The sequence below is a fragment of the Acipenser ruthenus genome, chromosome 1 (genome assembly GCF_902713425.1).
Source record: "Acipenser ruthenus chromosome 1, fAciRut3.2 maternal haplotype, whole genome shotgun sequence".
Taxonomy (NCBI): domain Eukaryota; kingdom Metazoa; phylum Chordata; class Actinopteri; order Acipenseriformes; family Acipenseridae; genus Acipenser; species Acipenser ruthenus.
Window position 1 is genome coordinate 82,286,255 of NC_081189.1, and position 17,260 is coordinate 82,303,514.

General features: G+C 41.9%; 1 protein-coding gene across 2 annotated transcripts in view; it reads right to left on the reverse strand.

Annotated features, from left to right (window-relative positions):
* Positions 1-17,260, reverse strand: part of LOC117420529 (bifunctional heparan sulfate N-deacetylase/N-sulfotransferase 4-like) — a 264,467-nt gene that overhangs the window by 214,742 nt on the left and 32,465 nt on the right. The gene's annotated exons all lie outside the window — the stretch shown is intronic.

The window sequence follows — 17,260 nt, forward strand, 5'->3', positions numbered from 1 at the left end:
TTTTAGTCTGTATATGATTGTGATAGGGGAGGGATCTGTGCTGACTCTGCTGGCGTGTTCACAGTGCTGCAGGAGGGGGGCGGCAGTCATCCAACAACCGCCTGTCAGTCATGGCCGTGACACGGGGAGGTGGGAGAGAGTGTGTGTGGACTCTCCCTCTCTCTGAATGGCTGGGAGGCGGGTCTTGGGGAGATTGTTGGCCCTATAAGATAATGCTCTGCTGTTTCCTCAGGTCTGCCGTTTTAGACGCGCTGGAGGTGCGGAAAGTGCTGACCGGGAGCGAGGATCAGCGGAGAGAAAGGAGCCTCCGGATAGAGAGAATTAGGGAGAGCGGGGTACCTTTGGGCAGAACCCCAGTAGTGAATAGGCAAGCATAGCGAGCCGGGAGAGTAGGACGGAGATCCGGGTCGTGCGGGTAGCGGCGACCGGGATATCGTTGCCAAGGGCAGCACCTTTTACTTTGGAGGTTTATTACTGTGTTTTATTTTCTCTTTTTCTTTGGTCTTTTGTTTTCATTGTTTTGTTTGAGGCACCTGCGAGTGCTACTGCCCGATCCCTGGTTTACCAGACTCCTGGTATTCTCCGTGGCTCTGTTTACCATCGGTGGTAAGCAGACCACGGACCCACAGCACCATCTGCGGGCTAAAGAAACCAAATCCCTGCTCGAAACGAAAATAAAACTGGGCACCTGTGTGGTGACTCCAAATACACCTGTCTGTCTCTGCGTCACCTGCTGGCCAATAGTCATATTCACCTTAATCTTAGGATAGGAGCGTACATCCCCATGAATACATTTAATATGCACCCGTCCCAATATAAGTCTGTGCCCCGGTGAGATTAGGCTCTCCTGTACTAGAGACTGACCACACCCTGAATCCAGGAGAGCCTGGGTTTTTGTACCATCCACTGTCACAGGAATAACAAAACCTGTGTGCTGAAGTGACTGAGGTAATTGAACGCGCTTACCTGGTCGGCCGAGGTCACACTCCATCGCGGGACAGTCCCGGGCGAGGTGGCCCACCTCCCTGCACGTCCAACACCTCGGTGGGCTGGTTTCTCTCCCTGAAGCTTCGGCAACAGGTGGAAATACCGGAGCCAGAACAGTGGCTCGCCGATAAGGTGTCCGCGCGAGACCCTGGTCCGACACTGCAGCAGCCCGTGGGTAGCCCCACCCTGCCCCAGTTCCCGGGCCGGGAGCCCCCGCCGACACCCCCCGACCAAATCCTTGATAACCCCTTCCCCCCAGTCCCTTCACCCTCTCCGGGGCCAGTTGAGGGGATGATCCGGTAGCCCCACTCTTCCCAGGCAGTCTCGCGGGCGTTGGCTCCGCTGCCTGGTACTGCTCCGCCAATTCGACCGCCCGGTCCAGAGTATCCGGTGCCTGTCGCTGGACCCACAGTCGAGGACCCAGGGCCAGACACTCCAGGAAGCGCTCCACCACCACCATCTCCACCAACCTGGCTTTGGTGTTTACGTCCGGGTTCAGCCAACCTAGGGCGTAATCTTTCAGGCGGTGGGCAATGGTTCGTGGGTGCTGCTCTGCCGCAAACTGTTCCCCCCGGAATTTTTTCTGATACCCCTCGGGCGTGGCCCCCACGCGATTAAGGATGACCGCCTTCAAAGTGGGGTAATCCATCATGGCCTCCGGGGATAGCGTCCTCGCCGCTGCTTGTGCCTCACCCGTGAGCTGAGGCAGTAGGCAGCTAGCCCACTGCTCTGGAGCCCACCCGGCCGAGGTCGCCATGGCCTCAAACACCTCCAAGTAGGCTTCTGGTCGATCCTCGGCCGTCATTTTAGTAGGTCTTTGCAACCGGGGGTCTGGGGCTGTTGATCTAGCCGCCCCCTGCACCGCAGCGGTGAGAGTCTGGCGCAGGAGGTCCATCAGGGCAGCAAACTGCGTGGCACCCATTATGTTTTGTTTTTTTTTATCTCTGGGTAGGTGCACTGCTTGGGGCAATGCCAGTGAATCCCACTTCTGACACCACGTGTGGAAGGGTGGTGGGTAATTCACTGACGCAGAGACAGACAGGTGTATTTGGAGTCACCACACAGGTGCCCAGTTTTATTTTCGTTTCGAGCAGGGATTTGGTTTCTTTAGCCCGCAGATGGCGCTGTGGGTCCGTGGTCTGCTTACCACCGATGGTAAACAGAGCCACGGAGAATACCAGGAGTCTGGTAAACCAGGGATCGGGCAGTAGCACTCGCAGCTGCCTCAAACAAAACAATGAAAACAAAAGACCAAAGAAAAAGAGAAAATAAAACACAGTAAAAAACCTCCAAAGAAAAAGGTGCTGCCCTTGGCAACGATATCCCGGTCGCCGCTACCCGCACGACCCGGATCTCCGTCCTACTCTCCCGGCTCGCTATGCTTGCCTATTCACTACTGGGGTTCTGCCCAAAGGTACCCCGCTCTCCCTAATTCTCTCTATCCGGAGGCTCCTTTCTCTCCGCTGATCCTCGCTCCCGGTCAGCACTTTCCGCACCTCCAGCGCGTCTAAAACGGCAGACCTGAGGAAACAGCAGAGCATTATCTTATAGGGCCAACAATCTCCCCAAGACCCGCCTCCCAGCCATTCAGAGAGAGGGAGAGTCCACACACACTCTCTCCCACCTCCCCGTGTCACGGCCATGACTGACAGGCGGTTGTTGGATGACTGCCGCCCCCCTCCTGCAGCACTGTGAACACGCCAGCAGAGTCAGCACAGATCTCTCCCCTATCACAATGATGTACATAGTTTCTTTAGTGGATGGATGACTGTAATGTGGGGGTGTTGGGTGTCACCCTCATGGATGCTGTGACAGGTCAACAATGAATGGTAAACAAGAGCATAGTGGGAAAGTCGTGTATTATTTATGAATGGTGCCCTATGTTCCTCAAGGAATGTTTATAAGTATTCCTTATGGATGTTGTTTTGAGACAAGGCTTTTATTAGAAGTACTGTATGTTAACTGGACGACCTAGTGTTTTCGTAAGTGCTTGTGTTTTATATTGTCACATAATGCTTCAGTCACAAAATATGATAGACACTTATGCCTCATTTTACCCACGATTGTAAAATTCCAGGAGGAAAACATAATTTAGCCATAATTTATAAATGAATTAAAAGATCCCATAGAATCCAGATTAAGAAAGGTGTGCAGTGTGCCAAACAGAAAGCTCTTGTTAATTGCAGAAACTGTGAAACATCTACCTGGCACTACAATTTTGTGCTTCAAGAAGCTTTAAAAGCTTATCTTCCTGTTCCGTTTCTTAATTGCCTTGTTAAAAAAAGATGACATGTTAACTGAGTCTTTGTTTACCAAAACTGTAATTACATGTCCAATTATATTATGCCTTTACTATGAATTCAGTGTATGTGTTGTGTATAATCAGGTTTATATTAATGCAGTAAAAAGCAATTCACTTTGAACTGTTCACATGATCATTTATCTGAATTATCCAGCCTGTTAAGCAAATCTGTTTTATTTTTGTCTTTTACTTTGTAAACTATACTGATGTAACTTTCCTGTTGCTACGAAAAGGGTCCTGATAATCTAATGTTCTTCCCTGCTGGCTCAGTCTACTTTAGCTGAGTTCAGTATTTTGAGGCATCTTCAAGAACAAAAAATATGTGTATTAGGTAAAGCAAGTATTTTTTCTCAAGCTGTTTTTTTAATGATTAAATTCTGTTTTTCTGTTGATTTGACTCCCACTGAGGTCACTTTTTGGATTAAAAGAATAGACTTACATAGCTGTGAGGTGTTCCAAAGGAAAATTGTTTGGAAAAAGTCAATGGTTTTGCTAATATAGAACAACATTAGAAAACCTGTTTAAACTACAGTGGGAAGCAAAGTGATCGCTGCACTCAGCTTAGCAGTGCACCACTTTAAATTAAAAACACTTTTAATACAAACCACATAGATTCTGAAAGACTGAGATCATTGCGAAATACACCACAGTCACAATAAAATGTGCTGCTCAAAATTTTCCAACAACCAAAAAAAAAAAAAAAGTAGTATTTTACCGAAGTGTTTTATTATTATAAAGTTAAATGTTTTTACAGTTTGAGTTTTAAATTTTGCTCTCTTTAAAGAGGTGTTGCATGTTCCGTGTCAACATGCTGGTATACTGGTATTTTTTTCCGCAAATCAGTCAATAACATATGAAACAACACAGGAAAACGAATATGAAGGGAGGGCGATGGGAACATAAATTATCACTACATGTCACACAATCACATAGACTGCTGAGAGGTGCAGGGGAGCTGAGTGAGATGTGAAATTGATACATCACTGTGACAGAAAGACAATGATTCTTGGTGGTAAATCTCCCTCCTGACCTGTGAGGGCGCTAAGTAACGGGAACAGAATACTCTGGACTACTTGGCCTGACACTTCATTCCGAGGGTTATAAGGAAGTCGTCAGAAAAGAGACGGAGCTTCGGTACACTAACTCATTGACCCGGAAGGGAAATGATGTGGCAGCTGCGGATTGGAGGAGCGGCTGCAATCGTTTACCAAGGGGTCATGAGTGACGGTATAAATAGGGGTCGAAGCAATGTTATCTGTTCCTTCATTTTGGTTATTATAAAGTGACCTGGAAGGACCTGTGTTTGTTGTGGAGATAACCATGAGTGTTTTGTTTTGTACTGTCTATTTGTTACTTGTATCACTAGGCAGCTAACATGTTCCAGAGCTGTCGCCAGAGGCCAGCACAAACCCGGAACAGCACTTCACTTGTTTCACAGTAACTTGTATTGTACCACATTCACTAATTCACACAATAAAGGGACTTGTGTATGTGTTTTGTATTTAATGTGGTGATACAATAACGGGACTATTATTTCGAGACCAGCTTGGGGATTATAAACGTAAGTAATTAACACCAATGTCTTACTTACTAGCATAATTATTTACTGTTTGTTTCGCCGTCAGGCACTGGACAAAACAAATAAAAACAAACATTTTCACCTGGAATTGTCTGCTTGTTCTTTAATCACCTGCACCTACACACTATTAACCACTTTGCCACAATCACATACAAATTAAGTTGATTTCCAATTTTAAAATTATACAGACATGTATAATACATTAGTTTCCCGCACTGTATTTGATACATGCCATCTTTGCAATATCATGCTTATTACCGGCAGGGCTCTAAGGTGCACCAAATTTGGGTGTGATCATCTATTTTATTGTGTGTGACCAATGCATTCACAACCATCGAACTTGGATCACAAATTGAAATTTGGTCAGCTAAAAATTACATCTGATCTGAAAAACCAAAAGTTTTTTTTGGGTAAGTTGTAACTCGAATAAGTGGTTTTTTTTTTTTTATCACTGTGTCCCCCTGGGATTATTGTTAATTGTTTCATTATTTCTATTGCAAGTAAGGCTAAATATATATATATATATATATATATATATATATATATATATATATATATATATATATATATATATTGTAATACGATTTCACCTTCTCGGTTCGTTGCCCCTTTAAGAATTGACCCAGACACAGAAATAGGCGGTTCAGCGCTTACGCGCACTTTTAATAAAACAAACAAAAACACAAAACAAACACCTAGCTCTTATCGAGCGCTAACTACACACGCAGGAACCTAACTAACGCAGGACGGCTAAGCCGTTTCCCTGCCCCACAAAACAGTTTAGTACCGCACTTACTTTTCAACTTTCTCGCTCGTTCTCTCTTACTGCTGGGAAGCAGAGCACCTCGTCTGCCTCCTTCTCCTCAGCAGCCCTGAGCAGACTGACTGCTCTCCTTTTAAACTGCCCAATAACGCTCAGGTGCGGATAATCATTAATAAAACAATTAACAACAAGTGCATTCGCACATCTTTTCTCTCTCGCAGGGAAGTTTTAACCCCCTCCCTGCTGTCTCTCTCCACCTGCTGCCTTACAATATATATATATATATATATATGCTTTGATCAGTGTTCAGTACTCATGGTTTGCAAGGTTTTAAGAAACAAAATAAGTATTTTTCCTTATTTTTTTAAATCGACACAGATGAGCAAAATAATAATTTTCTTAAGTTTGCAGTCAAAATTTAGTTTATTTGTAGTTTATTATCCCATATCCAGTCGGAATCGTAACAGCATTTAAAAAAGTGTAATACGATAATAATAATAATAATAATAATAATAATAATAATAATAATAATAATAATAATAATAACAGCACAAGCACATTTTCAGCTATGAATTTATTCCATTTAAATATTCATATTATTACGGAAACAAAACTAACATTCTATGAGGTGCTATGTAAGACTTAATCTAATCTGTTTTTTTTTTCTCCTAAAAAGAGCAACATTAATAATAATAATAATAATAATAATAAAACATCTACTTGATTAATGCAATGTTAACAGCAGCAACAACTCAAACAGCATCTATGGGTAAGCCCACACAAGTGATCTGATTATTGATGTCCCAGTCTCTGCACTTGAATAGGCATATTTTATGATCTTCAAAAGTGAGACATGTGGCTATGAATCTTGAGCCTAAACTTTTTTTAAAAAGTCTATATTGGAGCTAAAGCTTGAAAAAACTCAATACTGAATCCTGTAACAGTTATAGTGTTACAAGACTGTGTTCTTTTGAGATTTTTAATGTGTGCCTAATATTTGTCAGTGTGTACCTACAAAAGTGAAAAATGCAATTTTATAGTTTTTTAGTCTTCCATGACTTGCAAAAAAAGGTGTCTTTCAAATACTGTGTAGGCTGCCACTATTGGATTTGCAGAATCAATGTCTGAGAGAGACCATTTCAGAGTCATTCTTTCTTTTTTTGTTATGAATGCCATTTCTCTTTGTGCACTATATTTTCTTCACAGAAAAGACGGAATCTGCTTTTTTATGCATAATGTGACTTCATATGCAAGCACAGCTATGTGTTGTACATGTTGACTTTCCATGTACATAAGTATTTGTGCATTTTATATTTGTGTGTGAAATTTGAAAGGCGTTTACATAGAAAAGGCATTTTTTTATTAAAAAATTTTTTTTTAATAAAGCTTAGCACTTCATTTAAGTTGAGACCTGTTTTGTGTTGTTTTTTTGTGTTTGTTTTAATATGTAAGCCGACTGCGTTTATGTGTGTAGGTTGCTTATGCACCCTATTCTGCCTGCCCTGTCCGTGGGTTGTTTGCCTATGACAAGGGGTTAATCAGTCTTTTTTTAACATAATTGAGTGGTACAGAGTGGCCAGTTCTATTATTTTTGTCCAACCCATGTACAGTACTGTATGTTCTGCTTTCAAAAAAGCAATGTCGGGGCTCCTGAGTGGCACATCCAGTAAAGACACTCCGAATGCAGGATGCGGCCTATAGCCTGGACGTCACGACTTTGAGTCCAGGCGATTCCTTTGCCGACCAAGGATGGGAGCTTCCAGGGGGCGGCGCTCAATTGGCCGAGCGCTGCCCGGGTGGGGAGGGCCTAGGTCGGCCCTGGGTGTCCTCGGCTCACCGTGCACCAGCAACCCCTGTAGTCTGGCTGGGTGCCTACGGACTTGCCTTGCATTCAAGACATCGAGGCATGAATGTCTGCAAATTTTCTTTAGCTCAACACTAGCAAATCAGAACTCCTTCTAGTAGGATCTAAAACTCAACTTAAGACTCTCAATTTAGCTGCCCTGAACCTCGGGAACTGTCTGCGGCTACCTTCCCCCACAGTATGAAGCCTTGGTGTACTTCTTGACAGAAACCTCTCCCTTGATTATTACATCTCTTCCGTGGTCAAATCTTCCTTCTACCATCTTCAAAACAACTCCAAAGTCCATCCCTACCTTTCCCTCCCGGATGTGGAGATACCTAGTCATCCATTTGTGTCCTCTCAACTCGACTACTGCAACTCTCTCTATGGTGGTCTCCCGGCACGCACCATAAACCAGCTGCAGCTAGTCTACAATGCCCCTGCCAGGATCCTTACCAGATGTAAAAAACGTGAACACATTACCCTCCGTCTTGCCCAGCTGTACTGGCTACCTTTAAAGTTCAGGATTACTTTCAAAACTCTCCTGCTCACCTACAATGCCCTTCATCACACAGGTCCTGATTACCTTCTCAACCTGCTGACCCGCTATGTCCCTGCCCGCAAGCTGAGGTCCTCCGACTCTGGCCTGCTTGTTATCCCCAAGCAAAAGTGCACCACACTTGGAGAACGCTCATTTAGCTTTATGGAATATAACAGCCTTGATTAAGGTACACTCCAGTCCTGTAGGCGGCAGCAATAAGCCTCATATTTGGCTTATGCATTAATATTAAGAAGGACATTTACTTTTAGACATTTCTGGAGCCATACCAGTGTCTGTGACAATATGGTGAAACAGCTGTCAATTGGAAGTTTTTTTGCTAAGCAGTCAGCATCTTCTGGGGATTCTCATGAAGATCATCCATCTACATCTCAGCCAACAACTTCTGACTGTACGTGTACTACAGTGACCAAAGCAGTTGCAAGCAGTAGTAATGCAGAAAAACGCAAACAAAAAATACGTTCTTATAATTTTGAATTGGAGATGAAGTACCCGTGGCTTGTTTATCGAGACGACAAGATGTACTGCAGTGTGTGTGAAAAAGCTGCTGGGCAAAAAAATGCATGTGCACGCGGATGTACAAATTTTAAAGAATCTTAGCTTAAAAGATACAGACAGGGCGATGCTGTTGCTATCAGCATTATTGGAATGCAGAAAACGATGAAAACACACATAGATGAAGGTAACAAACAGTGCTTAGAATCCCATCTGGTTTTCATGCGAACGGTCTACTGTATATACTAGCATAAAGAAAAGTGTGCCTGTGTTCATATGTATATCTATACAGACAGAGAATGTTTAAACTACAATATAATAGAGATTAAACATTCATAAAAATGTACTGCAGGCCTTGAAGAAAAGTTTATGAAACATTAATCTTTCTAAGTCATACTCCTTGTTTTTTTTTAACCCAGTGAAATGTGAATAAAAGCATAGCCTATATATATATGTCCATTACTAAAATTTCTGTTACTCAACCTATGCAAGTATTGAGCATTTTTTTCTGAAATGTATGCCAAAACAGCTGTGGTTTTCTTTGTGTATTTCCTGTTATACTGTTGCAGCACTGGTGGTGAGGAAATGTGCACAACCCCTTGTATTATTTGCATTTACAGTGCAAAACAGATACAGAATAACCAAGAACCTTTTCCAAGATAAAATATGATATAATATAAAAACTAAATAATACTGTCTTGCTAACTCAAACTGTATTTCTAATCTCTCCTATAGCTAAATAATACATTTAAGAGAAAGGCTCTAGAAAGACTGAACTCACAGGTCCAGCAGCAGACAAATGAAATCCATTTAACAAAAGTAACACTTCATCAAAAGAAAACAATACTATTCAAATATTTCATAGTAGTTTCATTGCTCAGACTCAATCTGAACATGTGACAGGCACATCAAAGACAAATGGGATTTTTTGCATGAGGTGCAATAGACATTTCGGTCCTTCTATGATAGACAAATGGAGCACCTTTCCTTTTAGATTTGGCAATATCATCCACAGGGATTGGGTCAGCAGGCATCCGAGATCCAAGAATTTCCACTGTAAGTTAGCAGAGTTTGCGAGGTACTTTGGTGTTGGTCATTCTGTGTTCCATAAAGGGACGAGCTACGACTGTCCGAAGTGCCTTGAGGAATTCAGAGGGGCTGCAGACATGTAGAGAACGTAACTGTTTATCCCAGCAATGGTTAGAATGGTATGAAAACGTGCCATTGACCAAAATAAGTAAAACAAATCTTAAAAATATTGGAAAAACTTTGTTCTTTCTGTTTGCAACATATTTACTTCATATGACTCTAGAACTAACTCTTAGTAGCTACAAAAATGATAAATTCTATAATAATAATATCTTTATTTTTATATAGCGCCTTCACAGTGGACCACCATCACAAAGCGCTTTACAGAGGTAGGCTGTGAACTGTTTTCCACGGGTCCCCTGGACCCACATACCCACCTGTGCAGAAACTCAGAGTAGTCAGCCCAGCAAGAACGCCACCATGACTTGACATGAAACTACTTGAGGGTACAGTAAGTAGCTGCACGTAGCAGAAGAGCAGTGGGCATTTTTAAAGTGTTCTGGGTCACAGGACCCGTGGATAGTAGTTACGGGTTAAAGGACCAAAGTATAGTTTGTAAAACAAACAAAAAAAACATACTTAAAAAGGCAACTATTTTATATATATTGGAGAGTATTGTTATGCATTCTAAGAGTTACAAATATAAAGTACTCCCTATCACTCACATCAATGCATTTTATAACACCCTGACAGTGAAATGAATGCACAGACTGCATGCTGTATAGTGCCAATAATGAAAAAAACAACATTTAATTCAGATGATAACAGCAACAATTGTACTCAATATGAACACCAACCAATTGTACAAAAAAAACATGTACAGTAGGTGATATAGAGGTTCTCATTTTTTTTTTTCTTTGAAAGCTATTTTTTGAATAGGGACCCCCAACTGAAAACTGAGGAAAAGGCAAATCACAAACAACATTGATAAACTGTACTGCAGTCAAGCAAATGTTAAAAAAGATAATTTTGATTGTCTATGGTCACAACAACCCAAAATAACAATTTTGTTAAATATTCTTTGTTGTTTTCCAGTCTTATTGTTACTGCCAAGTAGTAACGTTGAAACTGCAGGCAAATTTCTTAAAACAATTAGTATACACTAACTTTAAATAACGCAAGCAACAAAAATGCATTATTATCATAACCCTGGTTCCCTGAAATAGAAATGTAATCATTACCAAATGGGTATTTACCTTGTAAAGGTGGTGAAACTTGAACAGATATAACAAAGCAGCTCAGCCGAGTCTGTGACTCAGTTATGCCCACCTCAGAGGGTATAAATGACTGTGCAGCGGTGAGCTGAGGACACCCTGGCTGACCTAAGCAAACCCCTCCCCCCCCCCCCAGGCGGCACTCGTCCAAGGGATAAAAATTTGAGGGAGAAACCCACATAAGAACATAAGAAAGGTTACAAATGATAGGAGGCCATTTGGCACCTCTTGTTCATTTAGTTGTTAATAGTTTATTGATCCCAGAATCTCATCAAGCAGCTTCTTGAAGGATCCCAGGGCGTCAGCTTCAACAACATTACTGGGGAGTTGGTTCCAGACTCCCACAATTCTCTGTTTAAAAAAGTGCCTCCTATTTTCTGTTTTTAATGCCCAATCTCCATCTCCATTTGTTACCCCTGGTCCTGGTTTCTTTTTTCAGGTCAAAAAAGTCCCCTGAGTCGACATTGTCAATACCTTTTAGAATTTTGAATGCTTGAATCCGATCGCCGCATAGTGTTCTTTGTTCAATACTGAATAGATTCAATTATTTTAACCTGTCTGCATGTCTTTTAAACCCGGGATAATTCTGGTCGCTCTTCTTTGCACTCTTTCTAGAGCAGCAATATCCTTTTTGTAGTGAGATGACCAGAACTGAACACAATATTCTAGATGAGGTCTTACTAATGCATTGTAAAGTTTTACTTCCCATTACTTCCCTTGATTTAAATTCAACACTTTTTACTATATATCCAAACATCTTGTTGGCCTTTTTTATAGCTTCCCCACGTTGTCTAGATGAAGACATTTCTGAGTAAACATAAACTCCTAGATCTTTTTCATAGATTCCTTCTTCAATTTCAGTGTCTTGCATATGGTATTTATAATGGACATTTTTATTACCTGCATGCAGTACCTTACACTTTTTTATATTAAATATCATTTGCCATGTGTCTGCCCAGTTCTGAATCCTGTCTAGATCATTTTGAATGACCTTTGCTGCTGCAACGGTGTTTGCCACTCCTCCTATTTTTGTGTCGTCTGCAAATTTAACAAGTTTGCTTACTATACCATAATCTATTGTAGATTAATGTAGATTAGGAAGATCATAGGACCTAATACTGATCCCTGTGGTACTCCACTGGTTACCTAGCTCAATTTTAAGGTTTCTCCTCTAATTAGTAGTTTCTGTTTTCTACTTGTTAACCACTCCCTAATCCATGTGCATGCATTTCCTTGAACCCCTTCTGCGTTCAATTTAAGAATCAATCTTTTATGCAAGACTTTGTCAGAAGCGTTCTAGAAATCTAAATAAACCATGTCATATACTTTGCTATTATCCATTGTCGATGTTGCATCCTCAAAATATCAAGCAGGTTAGTTAGACACGATCTCCCTTTCCTAAAACCATGCTGCCTGTCTCCCAGGATACTGTTACCATATAGGTAATTTTCCATTTTGGATCTTATAGTTTCCATAAATTTACATATAATAGAAGTCAGGCTTATTGGTCTGTAGTTACCTGGTTCGGTTTTGTCTCCCTCCCTTCAACACTTCTAAGCCTGTGTTGAAGGGTTGATTGAGAAGCCGCCCTAGTTTCAAAACCAGGGTTTTGAGGATCCACAACATTAAATCTGTAGAACCTAGTGAAGGTATGGGGAGTAGCTCACACCATTGCATTGCAAATGTCCTTGACAGATGCACCCTGGAATAAATCCCATGAAGTTGCCATGCCCCTGGTAGAGTGGGCTGTGAGCTTTTCTGGAGGGAGCAAGTTGGCTCACTCATAGGCAGTCCTGACTGTGTCTGTTATCCATTTGGACAGCCTCTGCTTAGACAGGGCTTGATATATGACTTGGCCCCATAGCAGACAAAAAAAGTTAAACTAGGGCCCACACGGGACAGCGCGTATGGAGAAGCCACTATCTGTCAGACTGGAAAGGAAGGGGATGAAAAGCCTCCAATTCCACAGACTGGTTGACATGAAATGCAGAGCTAGTTTCAGGCAAAAAAAGCAGGATTTGTACGGAGTGTAACCTTTGTCCTGGCTTCTGCAAAAACTAAGCAAGCTTTTGCTATTGAGATTGCCTGCATCTCACTCACACGCTTTGTGGAGGTGACTGCAAGCAAGAAAGCCGCTTAGAGTGATACAAATTTTAGCTCAGCTGAATGCAAGGGCTCAAATGGAGGCTTCATGAGTGCATTAAGCACTGCGTTAAACCTCCAGCAAGGAACAATATCCTTCATAGGCAGCCGAAACCGCCAAGCTCCTTTTCAAAAATTGCCCCGCCAGGAAGTGAGCTCCTGGGGAGACTAAGTCAATTTTAACATAGCAAGCTGAAATAGCTGCAAGACAGACCTTTAATGTAGAGGGGGATTTCCCCTTGTCAAACAGGTCCTGCAAAAATTGCAGTATAACTGCCTTGGGATAGGTCATGGGGTCTGAAAGACGCCCCACTTGTACCCATACTGGGAATGCATGGATGCTGTTCTGGCAATAACTCTATTGGGCAGACCCAGACAGCTCAAATGCAGCCTTTCAGGGGCCAGACCAGAGCTGCAGGCTCGATGGGTCAGGATGCCATAAGGACCCCCGCGCTAGACTGAGAAGGTTGCGGCGCTTGGGCAGTTTCCACGGTTCTGGAGCTGCATCAGGGCTGAAAACCAGAGCCTCCTGGGCCAATAAGGGGCTACTAAGAGCACCTTGGCACGGTCCTGTCTATCGCCATTTGGTCCCCGCCACTTGTTATGGCGAACTAGAGGGGACAGTGAGTCAATTCCTGGGAGGCAAAGAGATCTATCTCTGCTGTCCTGAATCTCTCCAAAATGAGGCTCACCACTTCGGGTGTAGCCTCCATTCTGAGGAGCTAGAAACTCCCCTTGAGAGGCCCACCACGCAGTTTATCACCCTGGGCAGATGTGCTGCCTGTAGTGAGAGGAGGTTCTCATGTGCCCAGACCAAAAGCTTGTGGGCAATGCGACGGGTACTGGGAGACTTGAGGCCGTCCTGGTGGTGTATGTACTCCAGCACTGTTGTGTTGTTTGTACGGACAAGCACATGTCTCTTTTGAACCTCCTGCAACAATTCTGCAAGACCAGGTAAACTGACTGCAGCTCCAAAACATTTATGTGGAAACCCTGCCAAGGGGGGTTCCACACACCTTGCACACCTCGGCCATTCCAAACAGCACCCCAGCCCAGGCTGGATGCGTCCGTGGTGACAAACACCCTTCTGGTGACACTGCCCAGTGCTATACTGAGGTGTAGGTGGGCAGGCTGTTTCCACCAAGAGAGTGACATAAGACAGTCACGAGAAAAACCCTGCTGTTGATCCAGGCCTGCAGAGGACACATGCACAGGAGATCCAAAGTTAGGGTTTGAGAAGATGCTGCCATCAAGCCCAGACTTTTCTGGAACGTCACTACCATGATAACTGAGTACTCTGATGCCTCTGAGTCTAAATGGGGCCAGGATAGCTTCCATGCACTTCAAAAAGGCACAGGTAGCTAGAGAGAGGCCAAATGGCAAGACAAGGAACTCATGCACTGTTCCCTGAAAGGCGAATCACAGGTACTTTCTGCGAGCTGGTTTTATGTAGATGTGGAAATAGGCGTCTTTGAGGTCCACTGTGGTGAACCAGTTGCCTGGCCTGATTGACTGCAACAGCTGTTCCACTATCAACATTTTGAACCTCCTTCGGCTCAGATACAGGTTGACCTGTCTGAGATCAAGGATCGTCTGAGGCCACCATCCCGCTTGGGCATGAGGAAGTACCTGGAGTAGAACTGCAGGGGGTCTAAGATCTGAATAGCGTGTTTTTGCAGCAGGATTGCTACCTGAGACACCACCACTGCATCCTGTGGGTCTGTGACTGATGTTACAGTCGAGCTCCAAAAGGGAGGGGGAACGTGCTTGAACTGTAGTGAGTAGCTGGTCTGAACAGTAGTAAGCACCAGATGTCCATGGTGCACTGACGCCAATACTCCAGATGGCTCGCTGAAAAGCAAACTCCTAGGGCAGCTGTACGGCTTGTGGCTTGGCCTGAGGCTTCTGTCTCTGAACCAGGGCAGCGGAACCTATTGTAGCCTCCGCGATGAGCAGCCGCTGGCCGGTTCTGATCACCACCTCTGGCAGCAAGCGCACCAGCTACTTCGTGGATTCCCGCGTGTTTAAGAAACAGGTATGTTAATTTATTATTATTATTGGCACTTTTTACTCAGTTGTACTCCCAATGGGTCCCTCGCCCTACCTGCCTTTGTCTGAACATTCTGAATGGGTTACCTAGCAACCAACTTTCCATGGCAGCCAATCAGCGGAATGCACCTCTGTAGTGTTTAGTCCTGCCTCTGTGATTTTTATTGGGAAGTGAGTTAAAAAAAGTTGCTTTATAAATATTTAAAAAGTAACAGTGTTCTGAAGAAAATGTTGGAAACGGGAGTAAAATCTAGCGATTGTAATGTTATTTTAAAATAGCCAATGGCTATATATTAGTTTTGTTGATATGGTCTTGAAATGCATGTTTTACTTTTCAGTACTAACTATTCTGCAATAACACAGGGCAGTGGGGTCGCATAGTCATTTTTATTGCTTTAAGTTTCAGAAATGCTGGACTAAAGGATAAAGGTCTTACAAATTAAATGTCTTAATTTGCTGCCTTTAACCATACGAGTACTTAACAGTGCTTCCTGCAGTAGTTACATTTTGTGGAGAGTTCATTCCCTCTTGTATCTACTCTAGACCTAGAACTGTCAGGAGGTATTACTTTGAATGGTCTGACAACACTAAGGTTAAATGGAGAGTCGTCCCTGATGGAAACTGTAATGGAGGTTTCCTTTTCTTCACAATTTCAGACAAACAAACAAAAATATCTAATGATTGGGCTTAAACAAACATTTTAAATCTGACTGATAAAAAAATGTACTGACAGTGTGTTTCAAAAACAATTTGTAATCAGTGCATACTATTTTTTCTGGCTTAGTTATTAAAAAAATATATATTACCCATTTTTCTTATTAGTTGTGTACATACAAATACTGTGCAATATTTAGAATATTACATACCCCGTGCCTGTTTTTAATATTCAATTTAGGTGTTATCCTAGTAGATTTTCATTAAAACCATCGTTCTTGCTAAACAGTTGTGGAGGTACACATTTTCTTTCTTCAACAGGGCCACAGGGCAATACTATAAATTACTATGAACTAAAATGGACAGTTCCTTTTAGAAGACACGATAGGGTACTTATGTTGCATAATTGAGACTTTGTGTAATCTCAAAGGTGCTCCAAATACATTTTCCAAAAAATATAAAAAACACTTGTCTCAAAGCACTCCTTGACACCATGTATAGTAGGTCCCTGCTGTACAGTGAAGCCAGGGCAGTGGAGTACTTATACAAGCCTTACTGTTTATTATCGTGTATCCACATATCTGGATAGACTACTTCCCAAAGTAAAAAGTGAGGGGGAGTTAGTGAGAGGCTATTGGATTTTAACACCATGAATACAAATATTCTAAAATATTCTAGCTTTTCGTTCTTGAGGATACCTAGCATGACTGCAGCTGATACTGTGTGATTAATCACAATAAAAACATGAAACTTGAAAAAGAATACATAAAGACAACCATAATTATCTTGATCATATATTTTATTATCATGATTATTATAAATTCCTATTATAAAAGTGAAGCCTCAAACCGATCATGTCAATTCACAGATTCACTACAAGATTCGAATGGATTGTCTACTTTGCTTTGTTTCTACTTCCAAGAAAACTGAACATATAATAATAAATAGAGGTTATGTACTGAATCTTAATTATGTAATTGGGAAAGGCTTGTAGTCTTGTAGTATACAGATTAAGTATTATAATAAATGTCTTCTTCTTTTCATTATTATTACTTTTTTTTTTATTAGAGACTCTGTGTCATTTGCACATTTTCATAATTTTAAGACATTTAGATTTATGCTGTGCTTTTTAATGATTAAGTTTCTCAGTCATGGTGTATTATCAATAACACAGTTAACTGTGCTGTACAATAAATCTCAATAAACAAATATATATATATGTGGCACATAGAAAGTAAGTTGTGTAGAAACAAAATAGAATTGCCAGGAAAATAGGTACCCCTTTAAAAAAAAAAAAAAAAACTAAACAATAATATAATTGCGATGGTGGCACCCCGTCAGTAGGTGGCGCTCTAAGGTTCACTGGCAGCCGTATCATAGACTATTGTTAGAAAACTCAATGGTGATCATATGAAGACAGGCTGCTGTATTGTGTAAAGTTCAACCAAACTTTTATTATTATTTTGCAGGTAAGAATTCAAATCTGAATATAATCTAAAGATTGAATCATAAATAAAGTTAGCGATTACAATTACATTAATTTGACCGATGTTTAAAACTGGGGATTAAAGAGAAAAATATCTG